At 38.2% G+C, this 22369-nt stretch overlaps 1 protein-coding gene and 1 long non-coding RNA gene across 2 annotated transcripts in view; one reads left to right on the forward strand and one right to left on the reverse strand.

The window, feature by feature from the left end:
• Window positions 1–22369, reverse strand: part of ADGRV1 (adhesion G protein-coupled receptor V1) — a 296614-nt gene that overhangs the window by 104426 nt on the left and 169819 nt on the right. The gene's annotated exons all lie outside the window — the stretch shown is intronic.
• LOC141937880 (uncharacterized) lies at window positions 1080–16915 on the forward strand. The gene is made up of 5 exons (XR_012627108.1): window positions 1080–1213; window positions 9009–9101; window positions 12464–12564; window positions 12916–13001; window positions 16811–16915. It is a non-coding gene; the product is annotated as an uncharacterized LOC141937880 (long non-coding RNA).

Here is a 22369-nt window from a genome sequence, read left to right on the forward strand (position 1 = left end):
CTTCCTCCATTTCTGGATGTAGTTTTTCTTAAAGTTCAGGTGTAAGTTTCCTGCAATAAGTGCACACAAATTTAACAGCATGACCATTTATTACATCTAAACTAAATTTAGAACTCTGTCCAGGGTCAGCGATATGGGATGTTGGGCAAGTAAAATTGCTGCAAGGGAAAGATATCTGTTAACTCCTGATGCTCTGTGTAAATAGTTAGAAATGGTCAATGCCCCATGGTCGATGCCCCATGCCTGTCACTGTTTAAGAGGCATTTGGACAATGCCCTTAATAACATAATTTAACTATTGGTCAGCCCTGAAGTGATCAGACAGTTGGACTCGATGATCGGTGTAGGTCCCTTCCAACTGGAACTATCCTAGTTTTTCTATTTTCTTCAGAAATAACCTGAAGATGAGACAGATGAAAACACTCCCCACAGTCTAGACGCTGGCTGGAGTAATATGCAGCTCTCCTTCTGCCTGCATGCCTACAGATTTCCCCCCTCTAGGAATCACAACACACGGTAGGGCAGATTCACCATAAATTGGGGTCAGGATGCAATCAGGGTGCCCCCTTGGTTAATATTTTAAGTATGGTAGCAGAGGTCTCCCATGCTTCTCTATATGGCTAGCCAATGGTGAAGGATAACTATTTATCTATCTTGTTAAAAAAGAAATAACCAAGATGTAATTACAGACATGTAAGGTCTTCGGGCTTCACTGTGCTTCAGTAGCAAACCTCTGCCTAGAGATTAGTCCCCTTATATGGTCCAGAGATCATCGTGAGGGGTTTTTCCTTTCCTTCTTCAGTTAAAATGCGCTAGGTTAAGCAAAGACCTCCTAGTTAAACTGTTAATGGTAATCTGAGTTGTGTTTACAGAATTAGTGGCTGCGTAAGCAGCTCAAAAAGCAGGTACACTAAGAAATGTCACCTCTAGCAGAAGGCTGGTGATGGTAAATGGTTATGCTTTGCACCAGTTCCTAGAGTGCATGCTGCCTAGACTCTCAAGAAAAAACACAGGTTTACGTATAGAAAGCAAGATCTTCACAAGACTATGGGATCTGTCTTCATTTATTGGTTGGAAGAGCTATTCTAAGATGAAGTCTGTTGTGATACGAAAGGATATTTAGTTGAAGCAATTCAAGTTTTGCCAGAAGCTTTTAACACATAAAGAGAAATTTACTTAACACAAACCAAGCATTCTTCAACAAGGGCTGACAGGTAAGTTCCCTAGTTCTACTATTGTTTGTAACCTATGACATTAAAGAAATGTTGGCCTTATTTAATTAGTTGTGGCAATCTTTGATCCAGATTCCTTCTAAATGTTGAAATACAGCCTAGAGAATGATCAGTTCAGTGATCAGTATTATCTAGTGTGATATAGGTATCTTTAACTCCTGCTTTCTCTGTGCAAAAGGTTTCATAATCACAGAGCAGAAGGTGGTTCCCTTCCCTAACAAAAATAGAACACAAACCTTTGGATTTTGTGGTGTTAATGGAAAGACTGACTTTTGAACCTGCAATAATCAATGTGAATTAGTAAATAGCATAGGCTATAACAAGCAGTAAAGATTTAAGATGATTCCACTTAAGACAGGACTTTTCAGACGCCTATAATAAAACCATCACGAGCATGCCAGCTGACGTAGGTTATTAAACAGCATTAAATAATCTCTTAGTAGTCACAGTTTATGTATCTGTTCTGTACGGACTCAACTCATCTGTAAACAAGTGGGGGAAGGAACTGGGTCACTAGTGCCCTGAGCAATAACTTAAATTAAAAACAGGCAAAGAAAAATGCATTAAATAGGCCAAAAAGGTAAGGATCCTAGAACTGTAACTAAACTAAAGCAGTAACATAGATTAAGTACAACTTTGAGTACACAAACAGTACTGTAAAAATAAGTTCCAGGGCGTGGTTTAAGTATTTATAGAATTTAGAAGTTGTATCCTGCTGCCACGGACTTTGTGCAGGGGTACAGGCTGAACTGCTTTTTCAAACTCAAACATAAAAACTTCCTTATCTAGCTAGAATCTGTGCTCTGTGGTTCTGCCAACATGTGAAAATGAACTGCAGAGAAAGTCACTTATTCTTCCTAAAATAACTGTTATTCTAGTTGTCTTCACACAAAAATGATTTAAAATAAACTGATGTTTATTCTGGAATAGAGCATCTGCATATGAAATTAATCTGAAAAATTACTCTGTAATGCCTGCTTTGCTATTTTGATATTCAGTGACTAGAAGTTCTGGTGAGCACTGAGAGAATATGATGATTTCTGTAATAGTTTCTCATGTATAATAAGAATGCAGAACACATTAACTTCTTTGTCTAAAGTAAGTGGGCTTGCAGATAGCCAGACTTAGCAAAACTTCTAAAAATAAAAAGTGATTCACATCTAACTCTTTAAAATGACCTCTTAGATGTTATTAAAAGGACTTCTATTAAAACAGTAATGTAGTCAGTTTTGTATTTAAAAATTAACTAAATACTATTTTATCTAGTAAATTAGACTGCCATGCACAAGGCTGGGCTATGTAGGTTCATATGGTCTAATTCCTGTTTCTCGGTCAGGATCTCCTATCAAATGCTAAAGGAATTTGAGCACACAGTTCTATACTATCATTAAGTCATCTGCTTTTCCATGTTTCTGTCTTAATTACTCACAGTTTGAAACATTAATTTTGTAAACTAGTACCAGGGGATCCTGGGAATGAAGCACTTAAACTTATTCCATGCTTTGGGCACCATTTTGATTGTACCTGTACTTCTTATCACACATTAGCTTCAAATTTCTGATGCCCATTTATAGAACATCAAAATCAGTTTGTTAAGTTGAGAATGGCTGTCCCTTTATTCAGAGTAGAAACAGAAAGGTGCTTTGCTTTCTACATTTTAAATTCACCTGCTATAATTTCCATCAATACATAAAATTATTTATGTAGTTTATCAAAAGAGTGGGAAAAAAACTGATATGTAAGACAGTCTTTTCATTTCACAACACTTCAGATATTTCAAAACCGTCCTTACTGTAAAAATCCTCAGGCTACGTATAGGAATTAAAGAGATATTTAATCTGTCATACCAAAAGCACAGACAATAGCCAGTGATTTAGAGTCATCATATCCAGATGCAGCTGAATTTTAAGCACTGTAGATGTTCTGAAGCTACTGCAGGTAAAAGAAGTTCTAACTTTCAAATGCTGTGACTGGAAAGGTGCACTAGTGTCCTTGTATTGTTTCATTTATACATACTTCTCCATCTGATTCTTTCCAAAAGTTTTAATGTTATTTTAGTAGCTTTAGGTTTTGAAATGCATAATGGTCACGGGATTGACTGGTGACTCAGGTCCCTCTTGAGAGAAGCTGCAGGCCACAGGCTCACCTTTTCTGTATCTCGCTTTGTATGGATCCCCTCAGTCCAAAAGTCTTTAAACTGCATCCCTGGGCTTTTACTGAAAACAGACAAAATATCCAAAATACCCCTGCTCTACCATACTTGAACAGAAACAGAAATGCAGTCACTAGTAACTCATTTCCCAGGGGATCTATTGATTAGATTGGAGTTGCAAATACAGTAAGACAGAAGGACAAGAAATGACTCGTAGATTCCTGGTTTCATGAGACACACAAAGGAATTCTCAGAGGAGGACATCCAACATCCTGGGGCAGCAGGGGGGAGTACAGAGGCAGGGGACTGACTCTGTTGTCCATCAAAAATTGCATGTTGATTTGGGACAGGTTGATAATGCATTTCTGCATCTGGCACTTTTCTCTGAAGATGATACATACATTCCAAGCTGCTTTTAAAGTCTTCTCCCATCTTGAAATACTTCGTTTCCTTGCCCTGATGATGATGATGTAGAGGTGGTGACTTAAGGCAAGTCTCATGCTAGATTTAAGGGCACAGTGGCAAGTTTATTCCCACAGTATTCAAGTCAGCTGTGCAGAAGTGGAACAGGCCACACACAGCAAAGGGTCTGAAAGTAAAATAGGAGATGCCTTGCTGGATAGAAATGACTGGATAAAGAAGAGGACATACAGTAGCTGCAAGAAATGAACAGGAGAACTTGGAGAACTCTAAGAATCCAGTTTAGGTTTTAGCCTAAATCTAGCCGGAAACACACAGACTAGATCCTACACTAAAGGAAATCTTCAGCATTCAGACAGAAAAGCTGAGTTTAAAGTATACCTGACTAAAGCAAAAAGGCCTTTCTGTGCCTGGACTGCAAGGAGGTGTGGGACAAACTAACAAGTCTAGATCAATTCTGCAAATCCCTCAGGGAAAAAGGCATCTGGGAAAAGAGCAAGAACCTATGGCTTCAGCATGAATTTCTCAAAGCCTCATAATGGCCTTGAACAAGGCAGCTCACAGCTACCAGGGAACTTTCAAGCTCTTCACCTGAATGAGGGGAAAAAACTGTTGCGTCAGAGTAAAGTTGAAATTGTGATTTGGGTCTATTTCTACATCCTCAAGTTGTAGGAATATATTTTAAAATGAAAATTCAATCTCCAGAGTACAGTTCTGCCATAAGCCATTCCCAAATCATATGGCCCTTATTTTGCAAGGATTCATCCTCAGGGGTGGGCAGGTAAAAACGGATCTGTGTAGCTTTCCCAGCAGTGCCAATCCAACTGGCTGGGCAAATAAGACCACCTGGAGAGAGATCATTATTTACATCAGCTACAAGCAGCTTCAAGACTCTTTCAAGATTGCTGGTCATCAGTAGTTATGGTTGCCACCTGACTGCAGAGATTGGACACTGCCTGTGAGAGAGACTGCATGGGGCAGTCCAGACAACCTTAGGGAAACCAGATCTGTGTTAACATCCAGCAAGATCTGAGCCCAAACTTTCTTTGGGTTTTTTTTTTTTTTTTAAACACTTCCCTGAAACAAAGCTTTTATGTGATACATTGAAAATCATTCCTCTTTTCTTAAGTATCGCTTATTTGTTATTCAAAAAGATGAACTTCTGGCCTTGACGCAGATTCCACTTACGGTGGCAACAAGAAGGAATAATGCCCCTGAAGGGAAGGGGGAATAAGATGGATACTAATTATAAGCCAGAGTGTGAATGAGACTCCTGACCTCCAATTCTTGTTTTATTTTTTTCCTTGTAAAGGCTTAACACCTTCCTCATGAGACAGTACTGACCCTCTCCCACTGACCACGATGCCAGCGAGCGTGTGGCCACAGGAGATGATCTCTGGTGGGTTCAGCAGTGGGTCCTGAGTGGGGACGTTCTGCCGGATGGGGATGAGGTGCCTCTCCCAGCAAGTGCCCCCCCATCCCCAGCACCTCTGCTCCCAGGGTTCTGGTTTTTTGTTTCCAGCCACAGCAGCACTGCTCTGGCTCTCAGCAGCTCTTCTGATTAACCTGATAGCTGCCAGATATTGCAGGACACCTTTTGATAAAAAACTCATGACCAAAGGCTAAACAACAGCCTTTTTTAGTGTAAATACTTCCAAATGGTTTATTTTAGTTGTAATGTTAGTTATTTATAAATTCTTCCAGCTTTAGTAGTGAAGAAGCACTACCCCCCCCCAGCCACTTACATTTAATCCATTGAAACAGCATTTAATAATTCTAATTACATGATCCACTGACCCTACCTTGTAAGAAAAACAAAGGGCAGTAATTTTAGAACCATCTTCTGTTCATTGTGTCAGACTAAAACCAGAAAAAGTAACTGGAAACATTTCAAATTCATTTCCAAATGAAACTCCCTGCACAAAATTTTTTTTTAGACAAGAAAATATTTCACAGGTGATTAAGATGCTATGGAATTTTTAGGCTCAAAAATAATGTCTTCTACCGTACCTTCTAGAACAGTAAGAAAAGATTGTCATATATAATGACCATCCTTTTTTTTCTTTTGAATGATAGTAAAACTGATATCCAGACCATTCTATGTACCACTAGTTGACTGACAAAACAAGCTTCAAGAATAGAAAATATTCTGTGACTTTGCAGGATATATACTGTATAATGTATAATGATGAATTTTCTTCAAATAATAACTCGGATACAGCATTCAGAGCGAAAGGAATAAATATGCATGGCTTAATAATTTTTCCTGGGATGATTTTAAACACTGAATATGCTCCTGCCACTCATAGCACAGAGACCAATTTTCTCTTGAAAGAGTCGAACAACTTCAGATCTAAGTTCTCGAAAAAGAGCTATTTGTGAGCTGGTCGCTGCCTAGCCCAGTTTACATTGCTTCCCAGAGGTGACTGCAGCTCCTCTGCAGCTCTGCCGCTGTAAAACTGAGAGCTGTTTACGTTTAGCAGGCCCAAAATGATAAATATTCCTCACGGATGTGTGGTAGTTCTGCAGGCAAAAAAGGCCGACACAGAAGACAGAGTTCTGAAAACCAGCTTTGAAGAGCGTACGCTTCAATCACATACGCGAGGAAAACAGGGCGAGCAGGACGGCTGTGTGTATGGGCGCACATATAGGAAAGCAAACACCCTCTCTGCTTAACTGATAGTTCTAAAGCAATTAATCACCACGTTTACTTTCAAGTTTTGAACAAAAGCACTTTTTCTGCAGCTTCTTTTCTTTTTTTTTTCTAGGAACATGGTATTATCCTCCTTATCTTTTATTGCAACACAAGCCAAACACGACGAATGTTTGTCTTAAGAGTCACACACCTCAAACCTGTCTCCTTTTAGAGATATAGTTAGTCTCAACATTTTGCTTGTTCCTACAGAAACAGGGATGTTTTTGCTGTGACCGAGTGCTTCAAACGCTCCCTATGCTCGACTATACTAATAATAGCAAACGCTCTCCTCAGACCCCTCCCATGTGTTAAATTAATCAACACTAGAAGGTCAAATGTGCATAAAGTAGCTTATGCACATTAATTTATTAACTGAAATGACCTCATCACCACATGTTTTGCTTTTCTGTTTCTTCTTAATATGTTCATGTAGTCAATTACTATCACTGAAATATCTTCTGAACTCCAAACTTGCATTGATTCCATGCCACTTCGATACTGCGTTTGTGGATGAGCTTGCTTGCGTTTGCTTCTCAACAGCAAAGCAAAATTCAATTTTGTGATTTGAAAGAAAACAACTTAATTTCCTTAGTTCCTTAGCTTCCAAAGATTGTGTCTGCAAACAGCTCACATGCGTGTCCCCGGGCCCCTCGGCACGGCGAGGACAGACTTTCTGCCATGCATGACCATTACCCGTGTTGTATAAGATCAGTTTTAATTTCTATTGTATCTTGCACACAGATGTGATTTCATCTGCCTTATGCTTTAAGTGAGCTGAATATGAGCTAGCTCCAGATCAAAAGCTGTACAGTTTGGCTAACGCTGTGTAGTACTTGAGAAAATAAGTCTTGCTGAGAGGCTGAGTCCCACATTAGTCAGAACACAAAGCAACTCTTAACTGCAGCTAAACAGTTTTTGTTCAGAGCTGGCCTGAGTCCAGCTTGAAGCATGAGAAATGTATACTTATGTCTGCCAGGGAAGGACTACACAGGCATACCCTTGCTCTCCAGGGCCTGACGACTAAAATGTTACTGGTTAAGGTTAGGTTCATATGCTTCATTTTTTGCATTGCCAGTCAGGGTGGGAGTTCAGGTGGGAGTTCAGGGAAAGGTATCAGGCAAAAAGGTAGGGTTCTCCTAAAATTTTCCAGCAATTGCAGGCTGCCATGATGGCTCCTTTAGGTCACTGGGAACTGACAAAATTTACAGTGAAGCAAAGCCATTCAGTGAGGGAGTAAATTTGTACAAACCATCTAATTAGTAAAAAAATGCAGAAGTTGAAGGACACGAGTCCCTTCTTCAGTTCTTCATCGCTAAAAATGTTTATATATCAGAAGACTTACCTAGCTTCTCCAACTGTGCTAGCTGGTGTAATAAAAGATATTATCTTGTCCTACAAATTTTGGTATGAGCAAACTGCAGCTACAGCAGTATTACTACATGAATCATACTATAATTTAGCATATCCTTATGAACACATATCTCTGCTTTTTATGTGATCGCGTGTAAGAGCACAGCATGAAAATACAGAACCAGCCAAATGGATTAAAACCCAGGTGTACAGCCTGTGCCTGGCTGAAACTTTCCTACACAGACCCAGATCCCTCACTGCAGATATTCCTCTGCTTCCCTGATTTCCACACAGCCAGCAACCAAGCTCAGAATCTTACTTGCAAGCAATGTGAATGTAATTGAAAAACCTAAGTTCTACTTTTCACCCCATGTAAATAGTAATTTCAGCCATTTCTTATTAGAAAGTATAATATATGAAAAAATGGGATTATTTTCCTATGTTTTACCACATTTTTGTGTCTTGAGTGCAAATGTAAAACCCCAAGGTTACAAATATTAGTATCTACACAGAGCAAATGAGCCCAAAATTCTGTTAATACTTTTTTTTTTTTCCCTCCACAGTTTCAAACCTGTTTACTTAATACTCTTTTTTGCTGATATCTGTAGCATATTGCAGATATTGATGTGAGGGCTCAAGATAGAGCATTAATTCAAAACGTTTTAGAGACTGCAATACAGGATTCGCTTTCATTCCCTCTTGGGTAAATTAACTGTAAAAAAAATAGGTACAAAACCCCCACATGAATGGATGTTAAGAAACCTCAGCCTTCTGAGCATTCAGATTGGAGCGTGGGTAAAGACTGCCTCTCAGTGGGCAGACCTGCTCAGTGTGAAAGGAAAGTCATCTAATTAAGTGGAAATCCCCCATCATCATTTGTGTTCTTGTGGTTTTGTCACTGTCTAAATTAAACAGTTCTGAAGGGAGATTGCCATCAAGTGTTTCCCAAGAAATGCAGCAATTCATATGATCTACTATGCTTTTGTGTGCTATTATGCTTAACATCACTGGAATTCCTGTACTGAAAATACAGGAGGCCTTTTGGGGAGTAAAAAGGACTTTTTTTTGAGCTGCACACATTATAAGTGACCCGTTCTTCATACTAAAATCTACTTTGGCTAAATTTATAACTTCTGTTCTCTTTTTTTATTTTTTTTCAGAAATTATGGATGTCAACAGAGGACTGGACAAATGTCCCAAACTTATCATTTTACCAGGAGTATCAACTCATTCTCCTCTAACCAAGACCATGGGTAAATAGCAGTGCCCTGCTCTCAAAATCCCTAACTTGCACCAGATCTCTTTAAAAGAGAATTAAAGAACATTTGCTTTGACTAGAAAGTAGAAAACTAAAACTCACAAAACCACACCCCTCAGGAATTAATATTTAAATGAAAAACAGGAAGCAATCACTTCTGTAATACTCTGATAGTGAGTATGTGAAAACAAGACAATTCTGAAGAGATTATTGTGTCCAATAAGTAAAACCCAAGCAACTGTTTACTACCTTTGATAGCATACTCTACTATTTGACAGAGCAATATGTTTCATTTCCTGTTGAAGTAAGCAGTTCAACAGTAACGCCATAAAACTGCAATGGAAAGCAGTACAGTTTTATAAATATATTAGCATTTGTCCTGTGTTAATTTTTGTGTCTGAATTTTTATTTTTGTTTATCATAATTTTATTACACTAATCTCAATCTCTGTTCCAGAAATAAGAGACTTACACATTTTCATTATATTATCTTCAGTCTCTTTAAGACTTCTTACTCTCAGGAAGCAATTTGTCAAATATCTATCTTCTTTCAAAGTGGCTTTTGTTTTTTGTTCTATTTAAACAACACTGCAGAACACACCAAATAAAACCAATACTGCTGTATGCTTTGGGCTCTGACTAAATGATGCAGGAAGAGACAGTTGGCATAGAGGTGGGAGAGGGGAAGAGACATTAAGAAAAGGTTAAGGGTGAAATAAAGTTGTAGAGAATCAGAGGAATGTTAAATTGAGAGTTTGCAACGCAGCATTTTTAGAAAGTCTGAATCAGAGCATAGGGGGAGAGGAAAAGTTATGGTTTATGCCTCTCAGAAAGAGAAAATCCTCAAAGCCCACCTGTTTTCTTGAAGACAGCGCTTTCTAGACTCTAGTCTTGTGACTGCAAGACATGCCTTTGAAATGGAGGCTGCTTATGTTCTTTGCACAGGACTGACATAACCAGTTTATGAATTGGCATCTCCAAAGAGGTTAACAAGCCACAAAACTTGGAGAAGAACATATTTTTAACGTGCACTCGCGTTAGGACGTTGCTGCGCAGTGAAATCCCAAGCTTTATGCTCCAAGAGCAATCAACCAGATTTCCATTTATTTTATTCTTCTAAAACCTCTTTCCTCGAGGCCTGAGCTGACCCTACACAAAGGAATTCAGCGAGACTGGTGAGGCATGAGTCACAGCGGAAGCTGACTTGAAAATGAGTATTCTTTGGCTTCCCCTTTTCTCTCCTGTTTCCCACCGTCTTTCTTCCCTGACTTAAAGTTCTCAATTTCTTTTCTTCCTGATATCCAGCCTAATAATCAAAGTATTTTATTAAAAATTATCTTTAGGAATGGAAGCAAGATACACGGAAGACTAAAACCACCAGCTGGAAATACAGGAAGGGGCTACAAAGAAAGAAGCCAGAGGCAACTTCAAATGACACAGAGAATTCATGTTATTCATGTTTTGAGGAACCACACAAAAAAAGTTACCTAGCCCTTAAAAACCATGACAATACTCAGAAGCAGTACCATTGCATGTAATAAGTTAATATTTTGGAGTTGTGACAGTTACTTTTCAAGACTTAATTAAGCCAGCACAGAGTATATCGTTAAACTGATGATCCTCTAAGACAAAAAGCTTGTTTGCAACGTGACAGAGGGTTCAAAACTGTGTTGCAGCTTAGTTAAAAAACAGAGTTTCCTCCCACTGAAACATTATTAATTAATTATTAGTTGAGTGATAAGTTAAGGTTTAATTCCCAATATGTTTTTCCACTCTGGCAGAATAATGGTGCAGGACAGCGAAGTAAAAACATTGTTATGCTGATTGCAGCAGTGAGTCTGCACTTGGCCCCTGTGCTCACCAGAGACGTGCCAGTCTTTGTACGTAGAGGTTGAAGGTATTTTTATTTGATAATCTTCAGTGCTTTCTGTGGGAATGAACTGCCAGCTATCAGCCAAATTAAAATATTCTCCACTTGTCTTAAAATATTTCTGCCAGATAATCAGACGGCTATGTAATGAAATGTATTTTAAAGTATAGAAGCAATATTATTAGCTTTATCCAGCCAGTACATTTAAATGTTTTTCACATTATTTGCATCACTACAGAGAATTAACTCACAGCTGCAGGCTAGTTTGTCAGTTTTGAGATGCTGTAATAAATCCATCACCAACACCACCATACAAATACCTTACATGCTCTCAATGAGAATGTTCCTTTTTTCCTTTTTAATTTTAATATCCTTTTATTTGTGATTTAAGGCAACAAAAAGCTACAAATACTGTTTACAAAGGACTTTGGTATCGTTTTCAAGCAGAAGGTGGAAGTGGCAAGATTACTGACTGCTAGGAGACAGTGCTTTCTAAAAGAGAGGGCACCGGGTCTCAGTAGGTGGTGCTGTGGGTAGAAAAGACTTGTCTAGCTGTCAGCAACAGACGGAAATTTAGTCATATGGAAAGAGGTTCAAGAATACAGTTTATAGGTGATTGGTATAAACTCAAATATCCGAAATATATAAACAGGAGGAGAAGAAAAAGTATGTATTCTACTGCACTACCTTCCATTCCTCCCAGTGATGAAACTGAAATGAATGCTGCATTAAAAAAAAAACAGACTAAGTGCCAGAAAAATATTCTCACCATAGAATTGTGAGAAATCAGTATGAGATCGTGGACATATTAGTGCTGACAATTTTAGTTTTAGATGGCTGATATATATCCTTAAGTAAGTGCGACTTTCAAAGCAATCACCCCTGCAAGTACAATGCACTGTTACAGGTAGACAAAACTTGGGCTTTTTCTGCCTGAACATGCAGGCATTATGGTCAAAGAAAACCTCTCTCCTGTGGTGCACAGGCATGTTTTCCTAGTGTGCACTGAATACAGGTATCAAATTAGGAAGTTAAATGATAACAGCAAATGGTGTCATTAGTGCCAGACAAGAATTCATCCCACCTACAAATTCAGCTATGCATGAAATTCCTGAAATTCCACAAGATTTGCATGAGTGTATGATAAGTTTATAAATACACTATGACTTTGAATATGGCTTTTTCTTACAGATTTACAAAACATAACCCATAGGTCTCCTGACTTTTACACAAGCTGATACAAACAGTAAATTCCTGCTCACCATATCCCACTTGACCAGTGCTTTCTACTGGTCACTGGTAAGAAATGGTCACCACTCACTGAAGAACAAGAGTTGTTTGGTGTGACAGCACAACCTACTCAGTTTTGACCTCTGTGGAACTGTGTGACCTGCAAATAAGTCTTAACTAGTAAATGTTCAACAAAACTCCATTTCATCCCTGCCCTCATCCTAGTAAATTATAATTGTTGTCTTTTTTTTTTTTAAGAAGGGAAAAGTGGAAGAGCTTCTCCTGAATCCAGCATTAACTAAACATTCACAGTTTCTAATGATTATATGTGGAGTTCGTATGGAGAAATGTTTTTCCAGGTAATCTGAAAACTATTTTCATCGTTTCATACATTCTCGTGGCATTTAATTTATCTGGAGACTGTTCTACTCATGAACTGCCTCAAGTCTTCGTTAGTGAAGTTGGAAATATGGTTAATTCTTAAGATATATAAATTTACTGACTATTGGGGGGGGTGTGTGTGGAGTTTCATTCCAGAGTACATAATAGAAAAAAACAAGAGGATATTTACAAAATTCTATTTGTGAATACAAAATAATGCTTCTTAAAGAAAATTCCCTTCTCCCCCTTTTGCCCCCTTTTCCTCCTCTGAATAATAGGACAGCTACCAATGGAATCACTGGAACTGATTTTGCCTGTTTCTCTTCCAGCTGCTAACAAAAAGGAAAAGTCTTCTTTCCTGCGGAAAAAGGATTGAAGCTTCTGGCTCCAGGATAATTGTTTATAGCTCCCTAAGGTGCTCAACTACTCACTTCACCCCTTTGTAAATTTATATGTTGAAACAAAAGGAGATATTTATATGTAACCATGATATGTTTTTAGCACTGCAAGGGCTACTATAGGAAGAACCTTTCTGACTTTATGGTTTCAACCCCTTTCTCAAGGGAGAGATTTTTCAGGAAATTAATTCATTGTTTGAGTGGAGGTTAATGGCATTGTTAATTTATAGAAGGCTTCATCAATAGTTTAAGAACTTTTTACTTACCCTGGTAAATCAGTAACAGATAAACCACCTTATGAGGGGGAACTGTATAAGTGATTAATTCCAAATCTCACATAAACTTCTAAGTAGCACATGGAAAATTACAAAGTGTCTGCCCTGTGGGAAGACTTTAGCATCCTATCTACCGTGGAAAAATCTAGGAAAATACAGAAGAAAATGAGAGAGGAGTCTGCAGACAGGCAGAATTTTAAACACTTTCAAGTAAACTATTTTGAGAAACATAAAAAAACCCCCACCTATATTTACATTTACCTATATTACATTTAGAAGTGACTACTGTTATTTAAGGAACTTTGTTTAAACATTAACTTCTTAACCTAACAATGAATATATAGCATCAATTTAAAAACAGACAAGAAGAATACTGCTTACCTGAATACCAACCCCAAATAACCCTTCACAGACTTCAATTCCAGCAAGTTACTCCTAGGCAGTGAAACTGCTTTTTAACAGAAAATTTAACAGAGAATTTGCGCTGTTGTCAGTGGGAAGCTCTTGAAGTTTAAGGTAGAAATGCCTCCTCAGAGTGGAATCTTTCAAATAAAATCCTAGTAGCTAGAGGACTAAATTTCTGGAAAAGCAGCTCAGAATGTAGTATAGGTCTTAACCTTGGTTAGTGTCTCAAAGGCAAAACAGGATTGTAGAACTGGCAGACAAAATTTAGATTTTTTACTATGAATATGCTTGTATTGTGATTCTCTTCACATTGGAGTAAACAGAGCACTGGACTGGGACCTAGGTTTGAATCCTGGCTCTGCCCTATCCTAACGTAAGGACTCGCAGAAGAGTAAGGATGCTTCTCTGCCTCTCACTGTCTCCATCTACAACACAGAGATTTCAAATACTTTTTTAAGTACTTTGTGATGGGCTGTGAAAAAAACCCACATAACTATTACATGCTGTTGCTGTGCTTATTTTTAAAACCATCTGTCACTTGAAAGAGTAAGAGACAAGTTGTGATGCTTGAGCATGCAGCTGCATTTCAGACCTCTACTGACCTAAGGCTACAAAGATTAATAAGTAATACCATAATTATGAATGGTGGTTAAACAGCAATCTAGATTCCAAAGCCAAAATATACAGTTCTGTTTCATGTATATAAACTTGCCCCAAATTAAACAAACTAGCTTCAAAGGTCTACAAGACCAGAACTGAACTCTGTCACCTTTGCAGGCCACTTTATTTGACAACACTGTCCTTGATGTGTTAAAGTTCACTGGGCTACATTCACACTGTTTGTTATTAAACATTAAATCTGATTCTATGGAAAAAAGTATTCTTTTTCTGGAATGTTACACTCTGTGCCAGAAGCTTACAATTTACAGCTCTGCTGACACCATTTGAAACATCAGCCTATAAAAAGACTTAGCGTAGTATTTTCTAGTGGTGTTTTCACTTCTGTTTTTCCTACCATAGCAATCAGAAGACATCAAGGCCCTTCCACACTGGGAGGTTTTCATTTGCCAAGCTTAGCTTCATCAGATTATTTGACTCAGGAGACACGCAGCTGGCTGAAACCATACGTGTGTCAACACATATGATCATTTTTTGCCTGGAGGAGTTTTGACTCTCTTTACTAGAGTCCCCTAGACATCACTGGAAAAAGTCTATGCTGACACAGCAACATCAACAAAAAGGTATTAGTGTCATGAGTCATGGCCACTATGAGAATGATCTTAAATTGCAGCAGAGGCTACTTGTGGAAGCTCTGCTTGTGGAAGATGTGTTGATTGAACCTCATCCTGGGACTTCCTAGCACGCCTCCCGAACTACTCATTATGGCATTCTCAGTTCATTCATTTTGAAGTTGCAAGGTGTACAGTAGAGTAGGGATTGATTGGGGCAGCAGAAGGAATGGTCACACGTTATAAGGAAAGGAGTGTTGTCATCATTGGTGCCCCAACCTTATGGGCTCCCCTTGCTGAGCAATATCAACATTCTTGGAAGGCTCAAGCATGGTTGTCTTGTTCCATTGCTGTTTGACTCTCTAGAACTCTGTAGAGTAAGGATGTTGAATATTTTTTTAATTTTCTTTTGCTATCATGAGAAAAGTACCTTAACAAACCAAAGTGTTTATGATCTTTTAGTACATGATCTAAGTGCAGGAGCTAAACATCCAAGACCTTTCCATGAAGATATTTCCTATAGAGTTTGCCAACTCTAGATTTCCAATAGCTGGTCTGAATCAATAAAACAAATGCTTCAGTTCTACCCATTGGAAACTTTGACTGAAATTAAAATTTTGAGCACAATATTTCTATTTTTGGTTTAACATCACCTCCCAGTGAGAGAATGATTAACTAAAATTCTTCCAGAGAGCCCTGCTGTTAACCTAGAAATGTCTTCCGAAGAAAATTAAGTTAAACTGATGTTATTCTGCAGAATGGTTATTCAAGGGCAACACAGCACTTGTGTCATGTATCTGACACAGAAGACGTTGTGCCCTAATGGCCGTTTACACGGGTGAATCCCACTGAGCAAGAAGATTCTAATTATTCTAATTATTCCACAACACAAGAAAAGGCACAGTGAGCAGGAGCTCTATGGTACTGTATTTTGGATTGAGGGGCCAGAAGGTATCTAAGGAAAAAACCCTTGATTTATTATACAGTCATGCCCTTTATTATTAAGCCAAAGATGCTAACTGCTGTCTCCTGCTTCTCCCCATGTTTTGATAATTCCTCTCTCTCTCTACCAAGTTGACTCACAAAGACGTTCTCTTCCAAGAAAACACTCACATTTGTATCCTCATCCGACTTTAATGTCTGCTGTTCCATTACTCTGAATCTCTATTTCACGGCTTTTAAATCTCTGATTTTCACTGTGATTTTCTATGGTTTTACCAATCCTGAATAAGTGCATAACACAAGCAAACTTTTTTTCCCTAGTATAGAGTTAGTACATCATAGAAAATTCAGCTTATGGAGGAGACATATCCTTCTTTATAATGTTGTTCCATAGTTTTAACATTGTGAACAATCATCAAATTTGTAATCTCTTCTAAAATGATACAAGCTTTTTGACCATGACCACAAATTCATTGAAAGATGAAGTCTGTTAAGACCCAAAATACGTCATCCTTTTTAATTACTCTGGTAAATGAAAAAAACTGTTCAGAATCCCTCCAATTCTGGTTGTTTGTGTGAGTAAAGTGGGAAAGTACAATTCAGTTTTTATTTATTGTTGTTCTTTATATTCTTTTCTTCATATTCCTTTTGGGAACATAAGCCAGGATCACACAGAAGATACACGTAAGGCAACATCTCTCAACTACACAGGAAGGACTGATGGCATATTCTTGCAAGAGAAGCCAAAATGGAATTCTGTATGTGTTTTGTGAACAAGATTTCCTACATTTCCCTTGATTTCCAACAGAAACAGTTATTATTTGGTATTTGAAATTTGTAAAAAAATCCTTGAATGGTGCTTACACAGAGCCAAGGAAAAATATCATCATGGGCATACAATGTACTTTGCCATCAAACACAATATTCCCAGCTGGTTAGTAAACCACTATTATTCTACACTGTTTCTGTTTCCAGGGAAACACAATAAGGATGAACACAAAGTAGACCTCAACATGAACTCTGGAAAGATACAAAGGTGACTTGCCCATGGACTCCACACGTGACTGCTGAACAAGAATGTTTGGGTCTGGAGATGCTGGCACATGCCTATATTTACTGAGAATGAAAAGAAGTTAATAAAGCCAGCGCAGAACTTCCAAACTCTCTGCCTGTGAACGATTACCTAAGACGCCCTTTTTAATAATTTTTGTTTGTCCTTTTGAAAACTGAACTATTCCTGGCTACAAAACTTACTCCATGCCCCATTTTTATCTCTCTCTAGAGTGTTTGCAATGAAAATATGACAGAAAGGTTAGCCTCTAAACTGCCTGTTTGTTTGACCTAAGATTAGGTAACTTCTTTCCTCAGGAGCAAAAGGACAGTGTCCTGATGGTACTTTGCTTTGTTTGTGAAAAGGCCCAGTAACAGGCCTATATCACATTCTCAAAAACATAGTACCAGAGAACACACTCAGCAGTGATGGCAGCCTGAAGACGCTTGTGTCTTGTTTGCAGATCCCTGCACGTATCTGCCCAAACATGGGCAAATTCTCGCTAAGTTTGTATTTAATACATAAATCTGAGACTCTAGACCTAGACATATAAAGGTTCATCAAAAGCACCAGGGACAGCATTGCAAGAACAGCATAATCACAAATATTTGACAAAATAATGCTATAAAAGGCGTTGGATAGACTACCTTTAGTCTACTACATACACTGCATTTGCCTACTGTCAGTACACCACAAAGCGTAACATTTTGAGACACATAACTCAGAAAACAGAGATAGCAAATGATTTTCCATGTTGGATAGTTTAAATTGTGTTCACAACTACAAAACACCAACACCACACCAACACATCACCTCCTGTGTAGTAAAGAAGTGCACCTTCCCAGGAAGATCAGGCTTATTCGTGGAAAACAAGCTGAAACATACTGCTGTTAACAGTTTAGTACTTCTGTCTACCACCGTCACCATTATCACACCTAATCCTCAACAATGGATTTTGTTTACTTTCTCTGATTGGAGAAACATAATCATCCCCACTTCTGTAAAATTCCACAGACAGAGATTTTCCATCAGTAAAATATTTAATCAGAAACTCTTTATTTGCCAAAATGAATACTTAAGCTATATCTGGCAAGAGAAAAAAAAAAAAAAAGTCTATTCAAGCACAAATGAATCCCTCCTGTGGAATATTTAATAACCTAGTAGTTAGGATGCTCAGCTAGGACTCAGCAGACAAAGGTACAAACATCTTGCTCTTTCTCAGTAAATGGCACTGATTCATCTGAGCTGAATATACTAATAATGAACTACAAAACACTTTATGCAGCATGGAACAGCTTAACCTCAGAGACGGAGAGAGGCTTAAGCTGTACAGATCAGTTGCATGATAGTCACTGAAAAACAATTTTCCCCAAAAAATTCTTAAGCCAAATACAACCTATGTTATCATACAGTAGAAAGGCAGTACAAGGTGAGCAACATTTAAAGGAGTGGCAATTATTTCTGTGCTTCTAATGAGAAACTCTCTGCTTTAAAGAACTCTCAAACTTTAAACTCCTTTAAAAAATTAAATAACTCTGCTTTAAACTTAAGCTGGTCACATCATGATGTTCTTTAGCAGTGTTTTACATGACATTTTTAAAGCTAAACCGCCACTGTGAAATTGTAATTGTTTCAGTCCGTGAGTATAACGTGTTTCTGAAGTCACCCAGGGCCAGATTTTCACTGTCTTATTCCCCTGTGTGAGTCATACAGTTGGCTTCAGTAGCAAAATCTGCATGACTAATATGTTACCAGCATGAGTATGAAGAGTTTTAACTGGCCTTCACTGCTTTATTTATTTGACATGCATATGTATTTATGTGTATTTTACTATCCTTACATTTATTAATAGAATACTGTGTGAATAACTTAAATGAAATGCATGGGATTGTACCTATATGCTAGAGAAAGGAGAAAAGTTGCAACGATCTTGCCAGTCATTTGTTGTATAGAGTCCCATCTGGCAATGGCAAGTCATCTGCTGCATGACCATACCTCCACCACACAGAAACTCCGTGTTTCAGACAGATTCCAACCATTATGCTGGGACTATAATAATGTAGAATTTCATTATGGTTCTTTTGAAACAACATCAAGTTCAGCAGTCTTGAAAGTTAACTTCTGTCCAGCGAGTTTATCACACATCCAGATACCAGAGTTACATGCTGCTTTACATTGTTCTGCCCACAGAAAAAAAATCAGAAATGTGGTTTAATCGAACTAGAGTATTCCAAGGGACATCTTGGCATATCTACCAAGGAACATTATGATGCATCTTGGCTTCCCAGATGGTAAATGGCATTTCATAGACTGGAAGGGCTTTATGAGAGCTTTCTGGTTGCTGTGGGAGACTGCAGAGAATGATTTTAAGCTGACACAAGTCTACTCTAATTTTCAGCAGCAGCTATTTCTAGATGTTATCAAAATGGGAGGAGGTAGACCTATGATGCTAAGTCAGCTTTTTAAGCACCCCTGCAACAGATTAATGGATTCATCTTGTTATTGCTCCTTAGATATATATGGCTGGAGTATAACTGTTGAGAAATCTAGACTATGTGGTATGCCAACAACTATTGATTTGCAGGACTAATTGCCACATTTTCTGATACTCTCTCTACTAAAAAGGTATATCCATTTGTACGAAGTCTGATTTGAGAAGCTGTAAACTTTGCAGGAAAAGCATGGGCACCATTGAGTTTCAAAATTTCCAGTATTTGAAATACTTTACAGTAACATTCATACATGAAGACAAATTTTCTTAAGGCTTTCAGTTATCTGGCTGATTTGTATTGATGAATCTGTATCTTGCCTTTTTGTCAAGCTTGGGAGATGCATGCGAAGAAAAGAGTTCACTTATTCAATTAAATATAGATTTCAGGAAGCAAATTTAGCTACCATGTTTGACAAGTCCCTGCTTTCTTAGGATCACCAAAGAGAAGCCATGCTTTTCTTGGATATTTACAGTTTTCAGAAAGAAAACCCAAACAGAAGCATATTCTACTTTCAGTCTTGAGCAAGACCAACTAGACACATCAAGAAATGATGAAAACACCATATTTATGTTTTTCTCAAAACCACCTGATAAATCTAATCAGCTTATTGCCACATAGTTTTGGGAAAATGGACCATCTTCTCTGAAAGAAAAAAGCTGGCTTAAAAGTTGGTTATTCACTAGGTAGGAGTGTGCAAGATGGGCTGCTTGTAAACACCGTGGAGGGCAAGGAAAATTTCAGAGTGGCAGCAGAGGTAAATGTGTCTTGTGTTCAGATAACCGTGTTCATAATTACAGCAAAGTCTGCCATGAGCAGTCACTCCAGGCGCTGTACTACAGTGGCCAAGGCAGAAGCAGTTTCATATAACTGGTTACTCAAGGGATGGAAATGGACCTCTCTAAAGCAGAAGTATCAAAAAAATATATTTTTTTTAAAAATTGGAGAACCTCTATACATGATTGTCAGGCACGTAGCAAAGGGAAAACAACATGAATTCTGTCAAATCAAGGGCCTGAAGCGTGGTAGATATAGGAACTATGGTTATCAGAAGTAGAAATTTTAGGAAGCTATCTTCAAACAACATTTTGAACAATCTGGGATGGCATTTCCAAGTATTTATATTTCCTTTTTGCTAACACAATTTTCTTCAGTAACATTTGCATGGTCTCTCTTCCTGCCAATAGCAAAAAATCCTGTCCTATATAATGAATGCAGAAAAATCTGCTTGGTCTTCATAATAGGTTAGATTCCATTATTTTCAAGCCAAAACGACAATAAAATACTTTCTTCTGATATATGGTATACCCATCACATGGGTGAGCACATGGGGCTCATGCTAAGTAGACTGGCAGTACAGCAAAAAGGGTGTGAGGCAAAACAAGGAACAAGAAAGTGGTGGGGAAAGATCCCCTCTGTGGAGGCAGAACAGGAAATCTGCACCAAAACACAGCTTTTTGGGACAGACAGCTGTGGACTTGGAGCTAAGGAAAGGCACTGAACCAGACTGTGGGTGAAGTCTGGAGGAGGATGACTTGCTGTCTCTGACCTGCAGAGACCTGAAGACAATGGTAGGCCATTTTGGAAAATATTGTTTTATAACTTCAAAACTTTTATATTGAAAATCAAAGCAGGCTAAAGTTGGTCTCCTTGCCAATGAGTTGGATACATAAAAGCTTTTTGATAGTTGCAGCATCTCCCTGAATGCAAGTTATATAGTTTGCTTAAAACTAGTTCAATGAATTCACTTTTTAGGGTTATTCTAGAAACACATTACTGCTGTTTTAAAATTCGTTTTACTTTAGTATCTTACATAAGCTTTCTATGAACTAGAATAGAAGCCTGAGTAGTACTCCTCCTTCAGGTTGGCTTGTTGAGAAGCTAATGCAGAACAAACTCCAACCTGAAAGTTTTTTTCTCCAGGTTTGGCTCCTTCCAGGAGCCTCCTAGCATCCAGGATGAGCTTCCAGGATGCTCTCCTAGCATCATACCTACCATACCCTACATTCCTTCATTCAGGTAAGCCACTCTTTGGTCTGCTTCAACTGAAATGGGAAAATGAGCTGCCAATACTGCAGTGAGTCAACAGGACCCAATTAGCATCCCTGTAAAGCTTTCTATCAGCTACCACCTGGGAAAATCAGGAAAAGAAGGTAGTTGCATTCATGCTTATTTGGGAGTTTTCTTGCTTCTTATTTAACTGCTTTTAACTAGTTTATCTGACAGGAAAACAAAGTTAATGGACCTAGAATTCCCATAACTGTACTAGGGATAACGAGTCGGAGAGTGCATCAATTTGCCTGTGATTCAGGCACTCCATCTCATTCTGTCAAATACTCAATACTAAACAATTAGCTTAAGGGTTGGGTTTTTTGTTGTTGTTGGGTTGTTTGTTGTTGGGGTTTTTTTGATTGCAGGCATGAATAGGACTTCATTTTTAATATCCAGAAATAAAAACTCCAAAGAAACAGTGGAATTGAAGGCTTTTGGCCTCAATCACAGTTTCTTTTTTCTCTGTTACTCTCTCCATTCTCTAACAGTTTAGCTAGTCCAATAATTCTTTTGTGTGCTTTCTGTTATTAAGACAATAAACACAAATCGATAAGTATTCTCTATGATAGACAGGTCCATGCTCTGAGTAGGAGTTTCTTCCTCAGATGACCTTGAGAGGTCCCTTTCAATGTAAATTATCTTCGGATTCTATGATCATACCCCCATATCATGGCTAATTGGTGACAAAAAAGTCTGTTTATGCATTTCCTTGCATATGAGAACCTGTAAGCAAAGGAAATGAGAGGAGACATTACTCATGGAACAGAGGTGAGAGATACAGAATAAGAAAAGGCAATATACGGAGGACTAGGTCTGCATAATGTTGCTCCTGAAAACTCAGATAAGAAATGTGGCCATCATGAGACCCAGAGGAGCAACTCAAAGTACTTTCATGTCACCTACATGGCATGGTATACAAGAAATAATATTTTTGCAATCCTG

The sequence above is a fragment of the Strix uralensis genome, chromosome Z (assembly GCF_047716275.1).
Source record: "Strix uralensis isolate ZFMK-TIS-50842 chromosome Z, bStrUra1, whole genome shotgun sequence".
NCBI lineage: Eukaryota > Metazoa > Chordata > Aves > Strigiformes > Strigidae > Strix > Strix uralensis.